Source organism: Agelaius tricolor, unplaced genomic scaffold, assembly GCF_023055355.1.
Source record: "Agelaius tricolor isolate 1412-34295 unplaced genomic scaffold, bAgeTri1.0.p SCAF_3, whole genome shotgun sequence".
Taxonomy (NCBI): Eukaryota; Metazoa; Chordata; class Aves; order Passeriformes; family Icteridae; genus Agelaius; species Agelaius tricolor.
In genome coordinates this window covers 52,899,209-52,920,317 of record NW_027269263.1, presented here as the reverse complement: position 1 = coordinate 52,920,317, position 21,109 = coordinate 52,899,209, and the positions used below count along the sequence as shown (strand labels likewise).

At 36.4% G+C, this 21,109-nt stretch overlaps 1 protein-coding gene across 16 annotated transcripts in view; it reads left to right on the top strand.

Moving 5' to 3' along the window:
* Nucleotides 1-21,109, top strand: part of TAFA5 (TAFA chemokine like family member 5) — a 502,678-nt gene that overhangs the window by 324,644 nt on the left and 156,925 nt on the right. For 3 of the 16 annotated variants that reach the window (XR_011678683.1, XR_011678682.1, XR_011678681.1), the window contains exon 5: nucleotides 2,980-3,100. The exons of the other annotated variants lie outside the window; for them this stretch is intronic. The gene's annotated coding sequence lies outside the window, so the exon portion shown is untranslated. The remainder of the gene's footprint in view (nucleotides 1-2,979; nucleotides 3,101-21,109) is intronic. 16 annotated transcript variants of the gene reach the window in all.

Here is a 21,109-nt window from a genome sequence, read left to right as displayed (position 1 = left end):
AATGGCATGACTGAGTAATGCAAAGTAAGCAGAGGATCTATCCTTCAGTTTCTGTCTTTAATGAAGTGATTCAGATATGCTTTTAGATTAAACACCAGAAGCCTGATTCTGAACTCTTACTTGTCTCTATAGCTCTTTAATGCTATTGACATGAATGGAATGACTCATGAATTTGATTAATGTAAAGGAAATCATAATCATGCCCCATCAGTAAAATTAAGACCACGGCAAGTGTAATATTGTAAAACAGACTCTCCCCACACAGATACATCATTGTCATTGGTAAGGAAAGATTTTGCCAGAGAGACGACTGTAGAACAGCTCTGAGCATAAACCCTCATCTAACATCAAGCAGTCTTCAACAGTTGGTATCACACATGCAGACACACAACAAACACACAGTACTTTCCAGTCAAGCCAGACTAGCAACTCAGAATGCTTACAGAAGCTCTGAATGCAGAAGGGGGAGAGGGGAAAAAAGGAGAAGAAGAAATACAAATGCAAAACCCTGCAATAAATTCTAGCCTATAATACATTATTAGTAAAATATTAAGAATTAAAAAAAAATGTTCTTTAACTACTTGGTTGAAGAGTAAGCTTTGGACCATGGTAGTAGATTTGGAAACTGTGTCATAAGATGACTCCATGAAATTCATGACTGTGATTAAAAGAAAGAAAAAAATTCCCACAGAAACACTAAGAGGCATTATTTACTGTTAGCAATATTCTCAGATCAACAGCTGCTAATGCAGTAACTGCTGTTTCTCCTCCTAATCAACACACGAGTTGCCATGCACTATCGTGGCATCATGGTATTTAAGTGTACTAAGAAGAAAGTCTGGCTGGGAAGGGCCAGAAAAATGACCACAAGATGATATGGGGAAAAAATGTCCAGACATACAGAATTAGTTACTGTATCCTGTTCTGAAGTAGAAATAATATTTGACCACATCTCCAGCAACAGCTAGATTAGGTCCTTCATTTTTTTAACTGTCAATTTTTTTAAAACACATTCATAAATCTAATATCAGCAGCCCTTTCCTGCTGATATAGCTTGCATCTTAAAGAATTTTTTGGTAGTAGGTCTTGAGTTATCATACTGATAGTAGGTTGTATAGCAGAGATATCACTGATCAATGCTGACAATAATTTGTCACCCATACTAAAGTCAGAACAGTGTTGAACTCTGATGGACTGAGACCAGCTGTTGTGATAATACCAGCTTTTCACATTGATTCCAGGAGGTTTTGTAGAAATGAAACCTTTTAAGTAGTGGGTTTAGAAGCAGCATGTGGGAAGATAGGACTTGTAGAGATCTTATAGATGTCATCTTATAGATGGCATGAGCTCCCTTTTAATTGAGAATATACTTTAGGGCTCATAGTTAAATATGGTTCTTAAAAGCAAGGAAAGATAGGATTTGTTTTCTGTAGATGAGTTAGGCATTTAGTATTCTTTGTATGAGAATTCCAAGCAAATAGCAAGTGAACATATCCAGTGCTGCAAAACAAAAGTGCAATTTATGTAAAATATTTGGAAAGGGCTGCTGCTTTTTACTTTATATTTTGTGTCAAAATTGTTTACACTTTCTATACAGAGCCAGATTTTTCAACTGGCTGGCACTTTTTGTGATCACCTCTGGAAATAATGCAACCAAATCAGAATTCTCTCCTCACATGAGTAGCAGTGTTTTATATCCATTTTGTGCTCACTTTGCAAAGCTATAAATGACTACACAAGGTGCAAGGCGAAGGAAAATCAGACTCAAAGTATACTCTAAATGGATCTGGATGTCACTTCTGCCCTGTTGTTCTTTCTACAAGGTGTGAATGAACCAAAGATTTTTCATCTGCTAAGAGGCTTTTAGAATTGAGGACCAACTGGGCTAACTGCCAATCTGTGTATTAAGAGGCTGACTGTCAATACAAGGAAACAATATGGCAACTTGCAAAAGAAGATGGCAAGAGAATACTACACAATTGTTAGCAATTTTAACATACTAAGTGCTTTCATATAACTAGTGTCCTTACAGTCACTTAAAAATCTCCTGCCTTTAAAAATTTCTTCCCCCTTTGCTATCCTCATTACTTTTTCAATTAATTATTGAAAAGTAAGCTACATGATTTTAAAAAATATTTTATAGTTTCAATAGTGCCAGAAGATATGCCTTTTTTTTTTAAATAGGTTTCTGAAGGGCCTTTCCATTTTATATTTCAAGTGTAAAACTTGCTTGTGTATAGATGAGAAGATGCAGAATGTATTGTTTTTACAGGGGAAATTAATTTTTAGCACCCAAGTGTAGATATGTTGCCAATGATCCATCACTACCTAATTGTTACTTAATTAATTCCTTCTTCTACATAATGCGATTTCAATGCACGGAGCTTAACAGAACATTCATGCGCCAGTTCCTCGGTAGCTAACCTTTTAAACCTTTGTGATTTTACTGCTAAATTAGCTGAAGTGGGAAATTAAGGAATATGGAGAAGCTAAGAGAGAGCTCACAGTGGATAAAAGGTGCAATTACTCTGACATGGAGCTCAGTGCTTAGCTAGTAAAATTTACTAAGGATCTAGCTCCACCAAGGGACCTGACTTTCTTAATAGAGTTTACTTACACACAGAGCAACTTATCATTAATACAAATGCCTCACCATTAATATAAATGACATGCTGGCTGGGTTGGAAAGGCAATTTGTTCCTTACCCTGAAAAATACAATACGTATTTGTATTGGCTGTAATTTAAATCATAATTTTTTTCAGCAGAGCTTTATCATACATATATGTATGATTAAGGTAACTCAGATAAAATATATTGGTATGATTTTCAGCACTGACTTATGAGCAATGTGTTTTCACTCATATCATTACATTCAGGTAAAAAGAAATATATATATATATATGTATACACATATAAATATACATATATATATATATGTTACATATTTGTAACATACTTGAGAATTTACTTTTTTTTAGACTGAAGATCAGCTGGATATATCCTGAGGCCATGATCTAGTGGTCTGAGCTTGGGAACTGGGAGCCAGAAACTCCTGAGCTCTAATCCTGGCTCTGACAGTGACTACCTCTGTGGCCTTGGGTAAGTCACTGAACCTCTCTGCCTCAGTTTCCCCAGAAGAAGAAGAAGTAAGATTAACAATTCTTAGCTCCATAGGTCAGTGAATTTGGGAGTCCTAACTTTACATTTTAAGAGGCTTATCAGTTCAGATTAACTTAGAAATAAAAATATTGTTATGTATAAATGTCCTTATTGGTAATATTCCTGCTGTTGTTAGGTATTCACATAACACTGGTGTTCCTGTATTTAGCCTCACCTACATTCCAGCTCTGAGTCTTTCTAAATGTGCATTTCACATGTCCACAGCTCAGCTGATTTCATTTGGTTAAGCTGGTTTTGGAAGTATTTTGATATCCTAGCATTTCTAGTTCTGTGTCATTCCAGGATACAATAGCTACCAAAACAAGCTTTCAGGCAGCACCAGATTAAAGCAATGAAATGTTGCATGCATGCCATGCCAAATTAATTTTCACCCTTTCTTTTTGTCAGAAGTGGTCAACTTATGAAACAGATACAATAACCAATTCTTTACACATCATAGCCGTGTGCTTCAGTGTCCACTCTATAGATCTGTCAGCAATTCATCTGCTAAGCTCCTTCACTCTCCAAATTGTAACAGGAATACTACATATGGACCAAGATTACAGAAGACACTTTTCCACAGCCTGGTTTATCCCCTCACTCCAATCCAAGTATTAGCTTTTAGAAACAAGACAGAAATTAGGATCCTGAATTTTTCACTGTTTATAGTCAACTGTTGGAGGATTGGGATCTTTGTCTGTATTTAACCTATGGGACTATCTTTGCTTCAAAGCCCATGAGCTTACACAATTTGAGTCCCTATGTCTTCTCTGTCTTTTATTTTTCTGTGTGTCCCTCTTCATGATGGCACACCTGCCACTGTCTTGTGAGAGATCTTAACAGCAGCTGAAAGGGCTCTCACAAATACACTTTTGTGGTGAAATAGATCATTAACTCTTTTGGAGCATGCTCAGATATACTCACTCTTAATTTCTAGTTCATTGTCTAGAAATCTGGTTTATGAAAACCTCTATTTTTATTTCCACAAAGAATCATTTGCATTCTTAAGTCCCTGTGACAGCCAGTTTTCTGAGCTCTGAGTCCATTGCTTCACCAAGCATTATGCATTACAAGGTCCTTTAAAACTAACTCACATCTCAGTAGTGTGCTTCTGAAATTGATATTTGATTAAGATTTTCTGAGATCACACCACATAACTGGAAGTTAGCCTGAAATAACTTTCATATGTTAAAACATTGATGTGTTCTACTTTTCATATATACACACCAAACTGAGAAAGGGTAGAACATGAACACTTTCTGCAGAATAACTTTAGCAGTTCTTGTTGAGATCAAAAAAGTTATGATATCTGTATCTGTTGCTGTACATATGAACTGGCAGAACTAGGTTACTTTTAATTAGCATCTTGTTCTAACGTAACAGCATATCTATAGAATCAGTCCTAGTCATTGTGCAGTGCTTTAACTGAGCCTTTTAATAGTTTTGTATTAATTTGATGTTCTTAGTAGTACTAACATAAATGATGAGAGAAAAATACCAGTTTTACATGTTATAACCACATGTTTCAATGGCCACTCTATAGATGTGTGCTACAAGGCCTACATTCAACCTATTTATTTCCATGGCTTATAAGATATTTTAATGCTTTGAGGAGTTTACATTATTCTCATTGTTTAAAAAAGGTATCCTAATCTGCAAATGTGTAATCCTAATCGACAGTGTTGGAAATAGATTCTTTTCTGTTAATTTCCAAGAAAGGTAGTTTGGGAATTGGATGTCGTAATTCTCAGAAAAGTTAAATATCATGTTTCTAATTCTTGTGTTAGAGAAGAACAGTCCCTTTAGACAATTTACAAGCAGAGTGGTAGGATGCCTTTGTGGCCCCATGTCTTAAGGACTACATGCCCAGAGAAATCTAAATAGAAATAAAATCCTCATGAAGCTGAAGCATTTCATGAAGGGGCTGTACTACTCCTTCAAAATACACAGGTTTTCTTGCATGTTAGTAATGCTTCAGCTAGTACAGTCTTTTCAAAGCTTTGTGCACTTCTTTGTCATACCAATGTGTTGAAACCTCCACATTCTATTTTCTGTTATCCTTATCAAAATATACTTCTTCATGTCAAATAAGTAATCTTCAAGTCCTAAGCCAAAATGTTAGCAAAGATTTTGTGATTTTTGTAGACTTTAGGTTGAAAGGAGCTGTCAGATACTTAAAGAACTACCTTAAAGAGATTAACCGCCTTCCTCTGTCATGAATGCTGAATACTGGTTCTATTGATATTCACTGATCCATACTGCTTGAAAAGAGACAAAAACTGGCACCAAAAATGACTTGTAGTAAAATGGCATGCAAAGTGAAATTATAATTTGTTAACATATCAAATAAATAATTGGAAGAAATTAGGTAAACTCAGGTTTTGTTCTTCCCTTTTAGAATATGTATTTTGAGATTGTAAAGAAATATAGTATACTAATTTCTTTTGTCTTTTTAAAGTTACAGAAAATATGAACGTTCACTTCTGCATGGGCTATTTCAAAGATATTGCAATTACTGTGCAAATAGATAAACAATTTTTAGAGAAATAAGAATTTTAGACATATATTTTCTTTCATGTTTCCTATTACTTAACTCATATTCATATTGGGTTTTCTAGCATTCAGTCCAATTTTACTATGCTAACTTAGAGACAGGCCAGCTTTAGATTCAGTGAGGTAAATCTAGTTTCTGATTAATGCTTACAAACTTTGTCTTTTCTTTGATATATAGATTAATCTATATTTGAAAGCAGTTACTGCACTGTAAAATGAGCTACATTTTGATCCATTTGAGGTCTGAACTATCAGTTTCAGCAAGTAAACAAAAGCTCTTTCTACCCAAGGCAATAATAATAATTTTCAATAATCTATTTCATGGGTTTAAGCAAACACCAAGCAAAACCTTTGGGTTTTTTTTTCCTATACTTTGAAATCAGAAGTCTGAAATGTAAATAAAACCACATCTGTAACTTGGCAAGTTCATTGACTACTATATGATAGTATGAATGCACACAATAAATTGTGAATGTCTAAGAATATTCGGGCGTTCAAAGGCTTTAAAACCTGCATTTTAAGGAATGTCTAAATTGTTAAATTGGTCCCAATAAACAGAAAATACTTTCATTTTAAATTCTTTTTAAATTGGATCATTTTCCAAGACACCAGTAAGAATTATGTTTTTATGTGGGGCTAGGATTCTCTTTCACCTTCCCAAAACCAAATATAAATTAGCCTAAATTTAAAAATGCAATGCTCAGGGCATAAAAATTTCACACCTATATTGGATGGTTCAGGCATCTACCTGGAAAATTTGCAGGCCCATCAAAGAGTGTATGTAAAGATCCTGATACTATTTTTTTTTTTTTGTTATTGTTTAACACCCTGGTCACCATTTGCATCTAAATAAACCTTTCCAAATACTGAAATAGATGGTAACTGGTCTAAGAAATAAGCATGTTAAGAATTAGTACTGAGATGGACTAAAAGCATCAGACAGACCAAATCATTATCAGTAATGGTAATATTGGGGCTTTTTGTGTTTTGACAATTCTAAGCAAAACAGACATTCTAATTGTGATTCAGTTTTTCTCAACTTATCATTTAAGTACATTCAGGTACTTAAGTGTATTGATGGCATCTTGCACAGAGTGAGCATCTGTAAGATAGATCCTATAGACCACTGCCCCTGTGGGGTGTCAGCTGGAAGTCAGGCAGAAGGTGCTGGTTCCCTTATGGTCTGTGTTAAGCAACTAAATCTCATTCCTCATCTGCTAGATCAGATAATTTGAGACAGTGCTGTCTGCTCTTACCATGTATGCTTCATGATAGATTGATATTGTCTGAAGCTACTGATTTCTTGCATGAATATGGAAAAAATCAATTTTCATTTAATAAGCAACTGCAAAGAGAGACTATCTGAGGAAACAAACCTGGAGATTACTTGTGCAATTTCTTGCACTAAGTAGCACAATGCACTGTAAGAAGGGATTCAATAGATGCTGAGTGCCATATATTTGAGCTAAAGGGGACTACAGGATACATAGTACATGTGGAAGAAAAATATATTTGATAATGCAAACAGGGAAGAAAGCTGGAAAGACTAAAGCAGAACTTGGCATGTAATGTCAATTTATGAAGGCTGGAAACTGGAATGTGATATCAACACCAAGAACTTAAAATGCTAAAATTCTTACACGCCCTTTTTGAACAATTGCTGATGGATACCTTTTTAAACAATGAAAATGTTCATGACACAAGTGTTAGAAGCTGAAGTTGTTGCACACGTATATCCATTTTGGAACATTTCCATTTTTAAGAATAGCCACAAAGATTTCTGTTAAATCATGCAAAGCAAGCTAGAATTCTTGGACTGAAAAAAACAAGCAGTGAATAAAGAAAATGAAAAGGGTATTTTAGCTCAGGGATTTTTATAATAACATTTGACACATTATTTCTTAAAACCATACTTGAAAATTAATTCAGAAAGGCCTGTCATATTGAAAACTGTCATTTCAACAAGATACTGATGAAGGACCTGTGAACAGTGCATAATAACACTTAACAGGAGTGTATTGATCTAGGTCGAGGTGGCCCAGGAAGTGACAGACTTGTGAAAAGTCTAACAGTATTTTATTAAGAATGGTTTCAAAAGCATAAAAGGTATTAAGCTGTTAAGTGTTATTGAAAATCTGTGAAAGGTAGACACATACCAGACATTTCTGGTTTTAGTATTCCCTTGCTATATTTTCATTAACCATTTGGAATAGAAATACTCAGTAATGTTATGTCTGCACATAAATTTCTTTACCTTGGGGGCAGACCTTAAGGACAAAGTTGCCAGTTTTTTGTTCTAGTTAGCTCCTGCCTATGAGGTTTTGTTTTCAGCTACTCCTCCTGGCCACTTGCATATGAGCATGCAGGGGTATGCAGAATGACAATTCAGTTTACATTGTCATAGGAAAGCGATAGCCCAAAGCTCGGGCTATTCCTGTTCTTCATTAGATCTTAGCAATCTCATTACATGGATGAAACAAGAGGTTGGAAAGGAATAAAACTGGCTGACACTTGATCTGAATAAAGCCAGACAAGGGTGGGACAGTAAAATCAATCAGCACATACACCATAAGACCTTTTCTTTTGACTGACAGTGCAGCTTTATGGTACTCTAAACCAATCTAAAGCCAGACTGACCCATTCCTATTCTCCCACCTCACTCTGCTCTGTCTGTATATGTCTGACCTCTGCTTTGGTCAGGCACTGAGTGCTTGTAGAAGTGTCTGGGATGCCAAAATGGACATCGCTTTTTGCCAGGTTAGTTTTCAGCCACATCAGTTTCTGATTGCAATACTGCAGATTAAATTATTCTAGGCCAAAATCTATGGAGTATGTCTGTCTTTATTAAATAGTTCCAATGCCTTTGGGCCATCAACAATTGCTGATGGATACCTTGTTAGTTTTTTTCAGCCAACACTGCTATTCTTCCCCATTTGCACTTACCAAAGAGTTCCAAAGTTGCCTCTGAAGTAAAGACAAAGTGCATTAAATTCATTGCTCGTGTGAAATACACCAGTGTACCATGTCCTAAAGTCCATATCCTAATCTGTGGAGGATGTTGTACTTTTCTGAACTAGGGCTTTTAAAGGTAGCATCTCTGTTTTCTAATGCATTTACTTTTTTGTTTTGTTTTGTTTTACTTTCTTTCCTCTTTTATTCTTTTCTTTTTTGTTCCTACCACTTTTCCTTTTTCTCCATGAAGTCCTGAGAATTTTTCCTTACAGAACAATTCTTAGAATTGTTCTAGCCACAAAAGAAAGAGACATTTTGTGGTGTGGCAATATCAAATATGTAAACAGAAAAAGAAAGTTGTCAGGGCTATGGGAAGACCGATACTTAGTTCTTATAATAGTAGAGGTAGCATGTGAAAGATCAGGTACAAGCCAATTACTGCATTTTTCACAAGGACATGAGCAAATGTGGCCAACTTTACTATCCAGTCAGAACAGTGGGTATCTATCCAGACATCCACCAGGACACAGAAATTTCTGTCCCCAGTGGCTTTGCAGTCAGATTAGGGATCTCCAGAAGAAAATTAAATCTCTTCAAACTGTTTTTTATCCCATGTCAATGTAAAAATGTATCTATATTTCATGGAGAGAGGTCTGTATCTTCTGTTCTTTCCCCTGATGAATGTCAACTATTGAGTTTGAACAATATCTCCTCAGATCTCCAGGTGACTTCAGATTTGCTGCACAGTGCTTTAGTTTTTGAAAAGGGACTGATAAAATGTTCTGATTTGAGATATTTGCCTGGTGATCATGGCATTTTCCTGGAATGCAGGAATAGGAGATTCAATCACCCTTGTCATAAATAGGTCTAGATGCAGCCCAGATGATTGGCCTACCTACTAGACTGATATGCAAATGATGGATTGTCCTATTGTCATTGTCCTTGCTTGAGGTACTGCCAGGTCCTCCCTGATTGGTCCTGGTGGTTTACCCAGACTTCATATTCTTGTCTGCCTAAATCTGGAAAATAGTAGAGGGGCCTCAGTTTAGAATGTGAATGAACATTTTGTATTTAATACCAGCTTCAGAGAGATCTAATAAATGTAAATTCTAAAAGACATGCAAATTAAAAGATTGAATTTGGAAGGTTTAGATGCTTATCATGTAACCTTTTAGGTGCCTTAACTTTTCCTTTCCTGTTACTTGCTAAGTGATCATGGTGATCATTGCAGAATTTTCTACTGACTTCTGAAATTTTTTTCATAATAAGTTGCTATTTGGAGAAAAATAAGAACTTGGAGCCGTTAAGGAGTCTGAACAGAGGCTGTGGATATCTTGGCTATTGCAGGCAATCCAGAGGATCAGATTTACCCATATAGTGCTGCAGGAAACATGTTCAGTGGAGGCTGGGGGAGCGATGCAAAATGCATTGAGGGAGGAAGCTTCCAAAGATTTAGGTTTGATGCCTAGCTTTATTTTTATAGTCACATTTTATGTCTTTATATTTAAATCAAATGATCCCATTACTCTCATTCCAGAAGACAATTTGACACTGAGAGCAGCACTGTTTTCGCCTTCATTTCATTAAGTGCATACTTGCACTTAATCATCTGATTTTCAGTAGGCTTTGTTATGTTAAATATCTTACCTTTCATCTTTGTTTTTCCTTTGTGAACTGCTGTTTTCTCTTTCGTCTTATTCTTGATGTAACTAACTCTGCTGAAATCAGTTGTATGACTTGAAGAATAAATGTGTGTTTATATAATAATGTTAGATAGAAGGTCCTCTAATTACAGTGTGAATGCTTTCTCAAATGTCTGTTTCATCAGAAATCTCTTAGTCCTTCTTATAATAAATGATAAAAAATATAAGACCACTGGCAGATGTTTAAAATCAAATAAAGAATTCTTTGCTAGCATACTCTGCAGCTGTTCTGCTCAAGGAAGTGTGAAAATGTCTCCACCTGAATTGCTGAAATAGTCACAGTGTTCTCATTGTGTTGTCATCAGGCTCTTATGAGAGCAATGTATATACTTAGTAATGTAGGAATCCACTCCCATTCTATCCCCTAGAAGTAATATTTTATTTTTCACTTAGGAACATCAAAATTGAACTGGGTCAAAACATCCTCTTACAGTGTTATGTGCCAAGCTTTTATTTATTTTTTATTCTAACACTAACAAAAGAATAGTTGTCTTTTTAATGGTGAACTGTTGTATTGCACTAAATGTGAACTTGAAGGAAAAAAAGGGTACTGAAAAAATCACATTCTCTGCAATATAAACATTTTAATGAAAGCCAGAAATGCCTGATTTTATAATACATTTTTATTTTAAATGCTTCAAATTAATGAATCTTAAAATGAAACAAATTTTGAAGCATCTCCTAAAGTGTTGCAGATGTTGTTGACAAAGCAGTCTGTATTTGAGTACTATTCCTGTTGAAAGATACAGTACTGAGCATATTTGTCAGCTCTTCACCAAATTATTGAAGTACAGGGAATTTGCATAGACATAACAATTTTTTAAAGGAAAACAAAAAATATCATGCACAAAACATCTGCCATATAAATGTCTGTATACATGCAGACTTGTGCCATGAAACTGAACATTGCATAAAAATTTGGCACCATAGCTTAGAAGAGTATTGTAGCTAGGTTGTAAAGAGTGAAATATCTGCACAGCAGGGTTTATATGGCTTTTCAAGGAAATCTTCATTACAGTATTATTCATCTTAACCAAAATCTGAAGAAAACAGCCAAAAAGTTCTAAACAAAAAATAAGAAAAACAAACAAACAAACCCAAAAAACAAACAGAAACCAACCAACCAAAATACCCCAAAAAATGAACCAACCAAAAAATATCAAACAAAAAAAAAAAAACAACCCAAACCAAAACAAAACCAAAAACAACAGAGCCACACTTATTTGCATGCCAGGGAATTTAAGGATAACAGAGGGGCCTCTATAGATATGTTGCAAGCAAGAGAAAGACTAGGGATAAATGTGGGCCCTCTCCAGAAGGAAAAGAGAGACCTTACTACCCTGGAAAAAGAGAGTACTGTGTTTCTCAATGACTTCTATGTCTCAGTCGTGCCACCCAACTTGAAAAAGGCAAATGCAGGGACTGGGAGAATGAAGGCCCTCTGTAGGAGAGGGTCGGGTTCAATAACATCTAAGGAACCTGAATGTGCACAAGTCCATGGAACCTGATGAGATTTGTCTGTGTGTCCTGAGGGAGCTGGCAGACAATTCTGTTAAGCCACTATCCATCATCAGTGAAAAAATTGTGGCAGTCAGGTGAAGTCCATGATGACAAAAAAAGGGAAGTATAAGCCCCGTTTTTAAAATGGGAAAAGCAGAAGACCTGGGGAACTACAGAGCAGTTGTCTCACCTCTGTGCCAGGCAAGATCATGGAGCAGATTCTCCTGGAAACTGCTGAGGGCTGAGGCTCATGAAGGCAAAGAGATGACTGGTAAGAGCCAACATGGCTTTACAAAGGGGAAATCATGCCTGCCAAACCTAGTGACCTTCTATGACAGGACTACTGCACTGGGGGATAGGGGCAGAACAACTGACATCATCTACCTGGACTTATGCAAAGGCTTTGACACTGTGCCACGTGACATCCTTGTCTCCAAACTGGACAGCCGTGGATTTGATGGATGGACCATGCAGTGGATAAAGAACTGGCTGGAGGGCTGCACGCAGAGTGTTGTGGCCAGGGGCTCATTTTCCACGGGTTGAGTTGTGCCCCTCAGGTGTCACAACTGCAGCCAGTGCTGTTCAACACCTTTGTTTTGGTTGTGGATGGTGGGATCAAGTGCACCCTCAGCAAATTTGCTGCTGACACCAAGCTCTGTGGGGCAGTCAACACTGGAGGAAGGGAATAATGCCATCCAGAGGGACCTGGACAGGCTTGAGAAGTGGGCCTGTGTAAACATCATGAAGGTCAACAAACCCAAGTGCAAGGTCCTACACCTGAGTTGAGGCAATCCTAGGCACAAACACAATCTGGGTGAAGGAGTGGTTGAAAGCAGGCCTGCAGAGAAGGAATTGGGGTGTTGGTTGATGGGAAACTCAACATGAGCCAGCAATGTGCACTCACAGCGCAGAAAGCCAGTCTGCATCAAAAGGAGCGTGGCCAGCAGGTTAAAGGAGGTGATTGCCCCCTGTGCTCTACTCTTGTGAGACCTGAATTGCTGCATGCAGCTCTAGTGTCCCCAACATAAGAACTGTTGTAGCAAGTCCAGAAGAGAGGCACAAAACTGATAAGAGGATTGGAGCACCTCTCCTACAAAGGCTGAGAAAGCTGAAACTTCTCAGGCTGGAGAAGGTTGTGTGGACACCTCATAGGATCCGTCCAGTATTAGAAAGAGGCCTGCCAGGAAACTGGAAAGGAACTGTACATCAGGAACTGTAGTGACAGGACAGAGAGTAAGTGGGTAAAAGTTGAAAGAGGGGAGTTTTAGGTTAGATACTAGGAAGAAATTCTTTACTGTGAAGGTTGTTAGTCACTGGAACAGATTGCCCAGGAGTTTGTGGATGCCCCAGCCCTGGCAGTGTTCAAGGCCAGAATGATAAGGCCTTGATCAGCATGCTCGAGTGGGAGGGGTCTACATGGCAGGGGCAGTTGGGATTAGATGATCCTTAAGGTCCATTTCAACCCTTTAGCAGTCTAATTCTATTGCCCACAGACTGAAAGCTGATAGTTTGAGAAGAGACTAGTAAACCTCATGATCAAAAACCAAGTTAGGAGTAATAAGTAATAAAGTTAGTGCCTTATTCGTGATGTTTTCAGACAGATTTTTATTGATTGATTTTGTACATATCACATGTTTCTAAAGTCTGAGGTTGTTACAGCTTTGCTGGCAAAATGATACATTGGAAAGATATGACAGAGCTCACAAGTGTTCTATAAATAATTCAGCAATTCCTTCTATTTTTGGGGTTTCTTTTAACTTTTTTTTTTAACTTATTTTGTTCTGTTTTTAATGAGGCCTTGATTCAGGCAAAGCTCTACTCACAAATCATGTACATGTTGTGAAAATTTTGCTAGTATCAACAAGACTGAAGACATACTGTATTATATTGACTATAACATCAAGTATGACTTCTTGGTACATGTTTTAAATTGTCTGCATGCTGTATTAAAAAAATTGCATTGAATTCTCTGTCCATTAGTTCAAGAATAGACCATTAATTCATATTCAGAGAGAAGAATGTTCCCTAATAAACTTTCTCCCTTCCTTTTCAGTGACAGTTTTGTTCCTACTTACAAATGCAGGGGTTGACAATTGTTATGACAGGAATGATAAAATCATAGAATCGTAGACACGTTTTCACTGGAACAGACCTTTGAGATCATTGAGTCCATTATCATAGCACTTCCAAGTTCACCACTAAATCATGTCTCTAAGTGCCACATTTACACGTATTTTTAATGTCTCTGGGGCTGGTGACTCCACTCTTCCCTGGGTAGTCTCTTCCAATGCTTGACAACACTTTTGGTGAAGATGTTTTACCTAACATTCAATCTAACACACACACACATTCCCCTACCATCTTGCCCATTCAGTGGAATATGAGGCCATTTTCTCTTATTCTATGACTTGTCAAAAGAGACCAACCACCACCTGGATACAATCTCCTTTCAGACAGTTGCAGGGAGTGATAAGGTCTTTCCTCAGCCCCCTTTTCTCCAGGCTAGTATAGACCTTTGTCTCTAACCATATACTTCTGTGCATGAGGGCACCTTCAAGGCTCAGGATTAGCCAGCTTCCACTTCTCACAGCTGCCTCTGGTCTACAGTGTGATCCAGCCCTAGAAGACTTGACCCTCATGCATGGCCTGTGCTTTCAGGGAAGGCAGCAATTGAAGCAGAAGTGATTTGTATGACCTTTCCTCAGCAGGGTGAAATCTTCCTATTTTTTTTTTCTTTTTCCGTGATAGTAGGACTGAAACCCCAATCATTTATCTTATTTGCTGATGGTGGTGGGGTTTTTTCCTGAGTCTTGCTAAACCTAGAAAATCAGAACTTATTGAGCTGGATTCAGTAATATTCTGTTGACCAGCACGACATGTGTGTATTTAATCATATTTCTCCTTATAATTATAATATTATAATTATAATTATAAGGAGCAGTATGATGAAATATAGAATTATAATATTATAATTTATTGTATAATGTAAGAAAAATCTGGGGTTTTCACTGCTAGTATATAATGGCAGAAGCAATTAAATTGCTGGTGGTATGGCAGAAGTTTTTTGTTCATAGAATATGTGTAAAGTTCTGTTGGTGTGAATAAAGAAACACTTTAAAAGATCTTTAACCTTTTCAGTAAATGAACAACGTCCATAAAAATAAAACTGAGTTCTGTAAAAGCCCATAAGATAGAGATACTATTTCTCACAAGTTATTTCCAAGTGAGTTATTCTTAAGGGGCCTAATATAAGTGCAGAAAGAGACTAATAGGTTGTATTTCTTAAATCTCTGATACTATCTGGAACAATATCCTTTAAAAATGGTATTCCATTACGAGACAATAAAAAGATGAAAGAATAAGATAACTGCACTAAAGATTATTAACCCCATAAAATAGGATGCATTTCTGGTTTTGTAGTGTTGATAGTACATGCTCCAGTAGAATATTTTGGTCCAGCTGTGCCTCTTAAAACCAGAAATCTTCCCATATCTCTTACAAATGCTACCATAAAGTTATGTACTTTCCTGCACTAGGCCTCTAGAGGGGACTCCATAGTGTAGATGACAAGAGTCAGAAGTGAACTGAGGGTTTGGAAAGGGGCAAAAAGTATTAATGCATTAATACAAGAGTTATTACTACAACTACACATGCCAATGCCCTCTTAAAACTTCTGGGAAAATCTCTGTGAAAGTTTCCTGCAAAATCTTAGATTTCCTTGTTTCTACTGTTATTCCTGCAGTGTCATCTGTGAACTCAGTCAGGTTTCAGGTGAGATGGTTATTGTCCCAGACAGACAGTGGTGCTTCAGTTAAGGTCGTGCTGTAGATCCCCATTGCTGCTTAATGATGAACTGCATCTTAAATATCAGAAATTGTATGAACAGCTCTGGGTCGTCTGAAGATAACAGACCTGATAAGGGTTAATCAGAGAGTTTGCATCTACAGTGAGTGGCTAGTCACTTGGGTCATTTGAATTAGGTCTTCATACAGAGAGGACAGTGACCCAATGACCCAGTGATCTAAGGGGCTGCTGCTCTTTGAGTCCTCTGCCTCCCATAGAGCCAGAGCAAGCTGAATTACTTGACTTGATCACAGGAGCAATTTGATCTTTCTAGGAGGAATGCTTTGTCTTTTATAATCTTATGGAACCATTTCCTCTAAAACTTAGGGTGAACATGAAAAATGCAGAAAGCACAAGAAATATGTAACCGATGTGAGACATCCAGCCACTATAGTTCCTTTTATTTAAAAAAAAGTTAATTTTGCTATTTTATTTGCTCTATTGAAGCTACCTATCTCTTGCCTGGTGGTGCAGAGTGATCTGTTGTTAGTGATGGAGATTTGACTGTTGATAATGTTTTCTGAAGTAGAAATTCCAAAATAATTTGTTATAAGGGGCCCATCGTTAATTATAATTATTTTAGCAAAAGTGCTTGTTAAAATAGTAGACAGGGATGTATCTTATATGTCATTGGTAATGCATGGTAAAAAAGGCAAATAAGGAAGAATTTTATGAGCCAAGGACTAAGTCTTCCATTAATTTATGTGAGGAATGACACGTACACATGAAAATTATTTTTTGTGTACATTTCATTTTTTGTCCTTGGAAAAGTATGTGATGTATCTGAAAGATAATTTTAAAAAAGAAAAAGCCCTGAGTTACAAAGGATAAGTAGTTGAAAAATCTGTAACAGTAATAAATTGTTTTTCAGACTGATCTTATGATTAGATATTAGCTTTGTTATCTTAATGTTATCTTGTTATCTTAAATTAGCTAGGTTATCTTAATTATGGTAATAGTTTTTCACCTGGGAAGTGTGTGGGAGAAGGTGTGGGATTCCACACCTGATAGGGTGTGGAATAGACACATGGAGATGGCTTGGAAGAGACCATTCTGAGATGGTTTCACTTGAATGGAAGGGAAACATGGGCAAAGAGCACAACAAGTAGAAAAATCAGTATCTGATCAACAACCTGCTCAATACCCAGTCCACTAGCTGCCCCTGCAATGCTGACAGCTGCAGTGGCCCATGGAAAAGTGGTTTTGTACAAGGTGTCTCTGGCCTTTTTTTGTTTCAGAACTAGTTTAAGGTTAAGAGCTTAAAGTCTCAGTGATTTGGTTTCAGTCTCCTGAATCTAAGTGCTCACTTTTGGCACAGTGGGCTTGTTGGATGAGGAAGCTTGCAAATGCATAACATTTTGCATTCAGGTTTTCTGAAATACAAGCAGTTCATTTTTGTGCAGCAGAAGAATGCCTAGGGTAAAGGATGTGGACAATGGAAAAGAGCAAAGAAACGAAAAACCTTGTGGATGATAGATTGCTGCCACATGGCTCTGTGGGAATAAAAAACTGCAAATTAAGAGGCTGTCAATAGTTATTAGTCTGTAGGACTTTGCAGAGGATGGTTGTTTCTAAGGAGTAATATTTTGTTGAATGAACATTTGCAGATCTGAAATGGATCTGAACTGTGTGTTTTAAAAATGTTCAGATGGACAGACTATAGTATCAGATCACAGATCTGTTACTATTAGGTAAGTTGTACACTCCACTCTCATTAGGGGAAGATTATAGTTGTTTTTTAAAGCTGAATAAAGACTAGTATTTAATTTATTAATACAAATGGATATTGAGTAAAACAGTTCAACTGATGCACAAATCTAGCAGCTGAATATTAAGCTGAGCTTTCTTTTGTAAGGTCTGAATAGATGATGCTCATTGTATCTTTGTGCAAGCACGCTATGGATATAATTGTAATATAATTTCATTTTACATTAAGAATTGGCACCCTTAAGAATATATTTTCATTTTTTGGCAGATTTTATTTTCCTGGTAAGAGTCAAGAAAACATTTTCCCAGTTAAAAGTTAGCCAAACAACGACGTCCATCTAAATAAACAAGTTCTTAATATTTGTCACAAATAGTCAACAACAATAGTTTCAGAACCTTCTGCATGTTAGTGTACACACAGGTAGGTCTTTCATCAGTTTTGATAGACTGTTCCTTGTTTAAAATTCCACTGTTCATACATTGGCAATTCCACTGTTTGTCCCTTGGCATTTTTCACCTTTCTTCATTTTGTTCATCCATACTGGACGAACAAAATGAAGAAAGGTGAAAAATGCCAAGGGAGGTGATGCTGTAGTCTAGGTTATTCATCTTGGAGCCTTCCAGAACAATGAATGACTGTCTGATGGAAGTAATCTCTTGTTTTAGGTCCTGGGCTAACAGATTACTTGAATGGCTCAGCATCATATTTCCGTCTTCTCCTTTTTCATGTTCTATGCTGATATGCTGTAATAACACTCATTGGCTTCTCATTAAATGCAAAATAAATGAAATACACTGTTTTATTTATTGTACCAAATGAAGCAAAAAAAATTTAAAAAGGCTGTTTTATTCTTCATGATGTGAAAGATGTTGAGGGGTTCTAAATCACTGCAGATGTTAGCATATTTGTGCCATGTAAATTGAGTATGTTAATGATGTTACAAAATGTTCTAATCAGTGTTTATTCTGTCATATTTTATTTATATTTGTTTTTCAAAATATATGTGCATATGGTACAGGAACCTTGAAAAATCATAAGGCATCAGATTGAAATACAGGCTTTAAGTTAAATACAGAGATATGTGTTTTAATTAATGTGGTTTATAAATATATATTATGGATACTTTGAGAAATCCTTCTAATTTTTTTTTACACAGTGGTACTTTAAAATACTCAGAATGATAACAGAAGTCTCTTTCAGCATAAACTGGCCAGTGTGCTTGCTAATGATCCAGGAAAAATACACTGACATTCTTTAAAAATACCTAAGAGATAATATTTACAATTTTTTATTCAAACTTCTAAGCAGAGCTCTTGGAAACTTTTCAATATGGTTCAGGCTGTGAATATAAACTTTTATAGCTTAGATTGCAAGGAATATGGATGATACCCATTATGTTGCTTCCTAGGAGTTAAACACTGTGTTTTCCCTTGCTTTTTAGATTGAGACTGACTATAGAAGTGTTTGCAGTTTTCTGGGGAGTTAAGTGGAATAAGTTTAAGCACAGTAGATCATAGAGAAGCTTAGGCAGGAGAAAGACAGGGTTGTCCCTAGAGCACATTCTTCCCAGTGAATCAGTGTCAATGTACACACACTGATATTTAATATAAAAACACAAGGAAAGTTGAGATCAAATTGAGAACTGGGCAGAGAGTGAAATGCTTTCAGGACCAGGTAAAGCCGGATATTAAGATATATGCAGTGTAAGATATCTGAATATCATTTTAGGCATTATTTAGTTTAGTCTATTATTCCTAGAAAGAGCAGGAATTTTTTATTCTGAGTATTATTGCACAGCTATAGGTTTGAATCTCTTCCACAGGCATTGCATCACAGTAAGCCTAAGTGATACACAATGCATACACAGAACTTGCTAGTAAGTTATGTCATCCTAGAAGTGTTTTTTGAAAAAGAAGTAACCAGTAAAGACTTCAGCATTGTTCAACATTTTTCGTACTCAGCTCTAACACAGAAGTACAGAATATATATTTGTGGCCAAAAGTAAAAATATATTTCTTCTCCTTTAATGGGCAAATATGCTACACATTGCAGTTTGAAATCTATTCTGTTTTGTGTGAAAGGAATTATTTACTGTTTACCTCCTCATATACAGTTCTGTTGGAGGATAGATAGGAAGAGGTTTTTTGTTGGCTTTGGGCTTTGTTTTTTTATTTTCTATCTTTGTAGTCTTTATCAAGAGCTTGTTTTAAGTGTTTTCTTAAAGATTATCTACATAACTGTCATTGATTACGGTTTTTGGGGTTTTTTAACTGTAGAAGTTAAGTTATTGAGAGTTAATGTATGGAACTTGGTCAGGGCATATGATAACAGGATTTATGGCACAAACCCTAGAGATGTGTTTACTTGTAGAGTCTGTGAATTAAACCAAGATACCACAGAAATCAGAGGAAGTCTACCTGTTCATTAAAATCAGAACTTTACCTCAGACTGAAGAGCAGTACAGTCCACCCAGTGTCATTTGTCTTTGTGAGACAATGGAAGGTGTGGTATTAAAATTAAATATGTCAATAATGGTGTTTAAGGAGAAAAACTTATGGGGAGATGGATTTGCTGAAACCTAATTGCAGTCACAGAGACTGGACTGAAGCAGGAACTGGCAGAACTGAACTAGCTGTTTAAAAGCCTGTCCATGAGAAGGTCATGTTTTTTCTTCTGCAAGTTTGATATAACAGTTATAGCCATCTTTGGATCATCTCTCCTGGGCTAACACTACATTCACTTGTTCAGCAGATAACCTCTGCAGACCAGGACTTTAACAGCATTTTAAAGGTAATATTTATATAAGGATGAGCAGTTCTGCAACAGTTTCTCCAGTGAATAAGAAGCACACTGTTTTCTCAGACCGTTTGCTTTGTTTGCTTTCAAACAGAAGTATCTTTCTAATCAACTAATGAAAAATAATACACTATTTTGAATTTTTTGGCTGTCTTCTTTATTTTTCATTTTTGCTAGTTTGCACTTTTGTTACATTGAAAGACATCTTTGGATGTTTCTAATTGAGGGGTTTTAGTATAACCGTCATTGCTCTTAACATAGTGAAGGGAAAATGCAAATAAATACCTCTAATAAGCCTCTTTGGTTTTTTCTGTATACCAAACAGATTCTCATCCTGTATTATTTACTACTGTACTACTGCTCCACAGCTGTCTTCTGTATAACAGGAGATGAAAAATCACACATCATATTGTGGGAGAGTGGCTTTAAGAATACTTGAGAGAGAACATGAAAATATTAAAAAATCCAGGCTAATCACATAAGAAGTACATGACCTAAGTGCTTCCCCTAAAATTCCAGATAATTTTGTTTGCTCATGTCAGCTGTTAAGATGAGTTTGAGTACTTAATTTCCTAGGAAAGAATAGTACTCTCTAGAGATTTCATTCATGGTTTCTCATCTTTGCAAATAGAGGTTGGCTTTCCTTACCTTAACTTGTAAATGTATGGTGCCCTGACACCAACCCAAACTGGTAATATTCTGAGATTTTGGTAGGACTTAGAATTATCTGCAAGATGCTGTTGGTTTTTTTTGCCTCTTCTTTTGTTTGTTAATAAGTGAACTTATAGAGATATTGGTACAACACTTTCAAGCAAATAGACAAATACCAGGTTCCAATCTCTTGTTTTAATTTCCAGTTGTCACTATTGTGTTTTTGATACGTATTTAGGACAT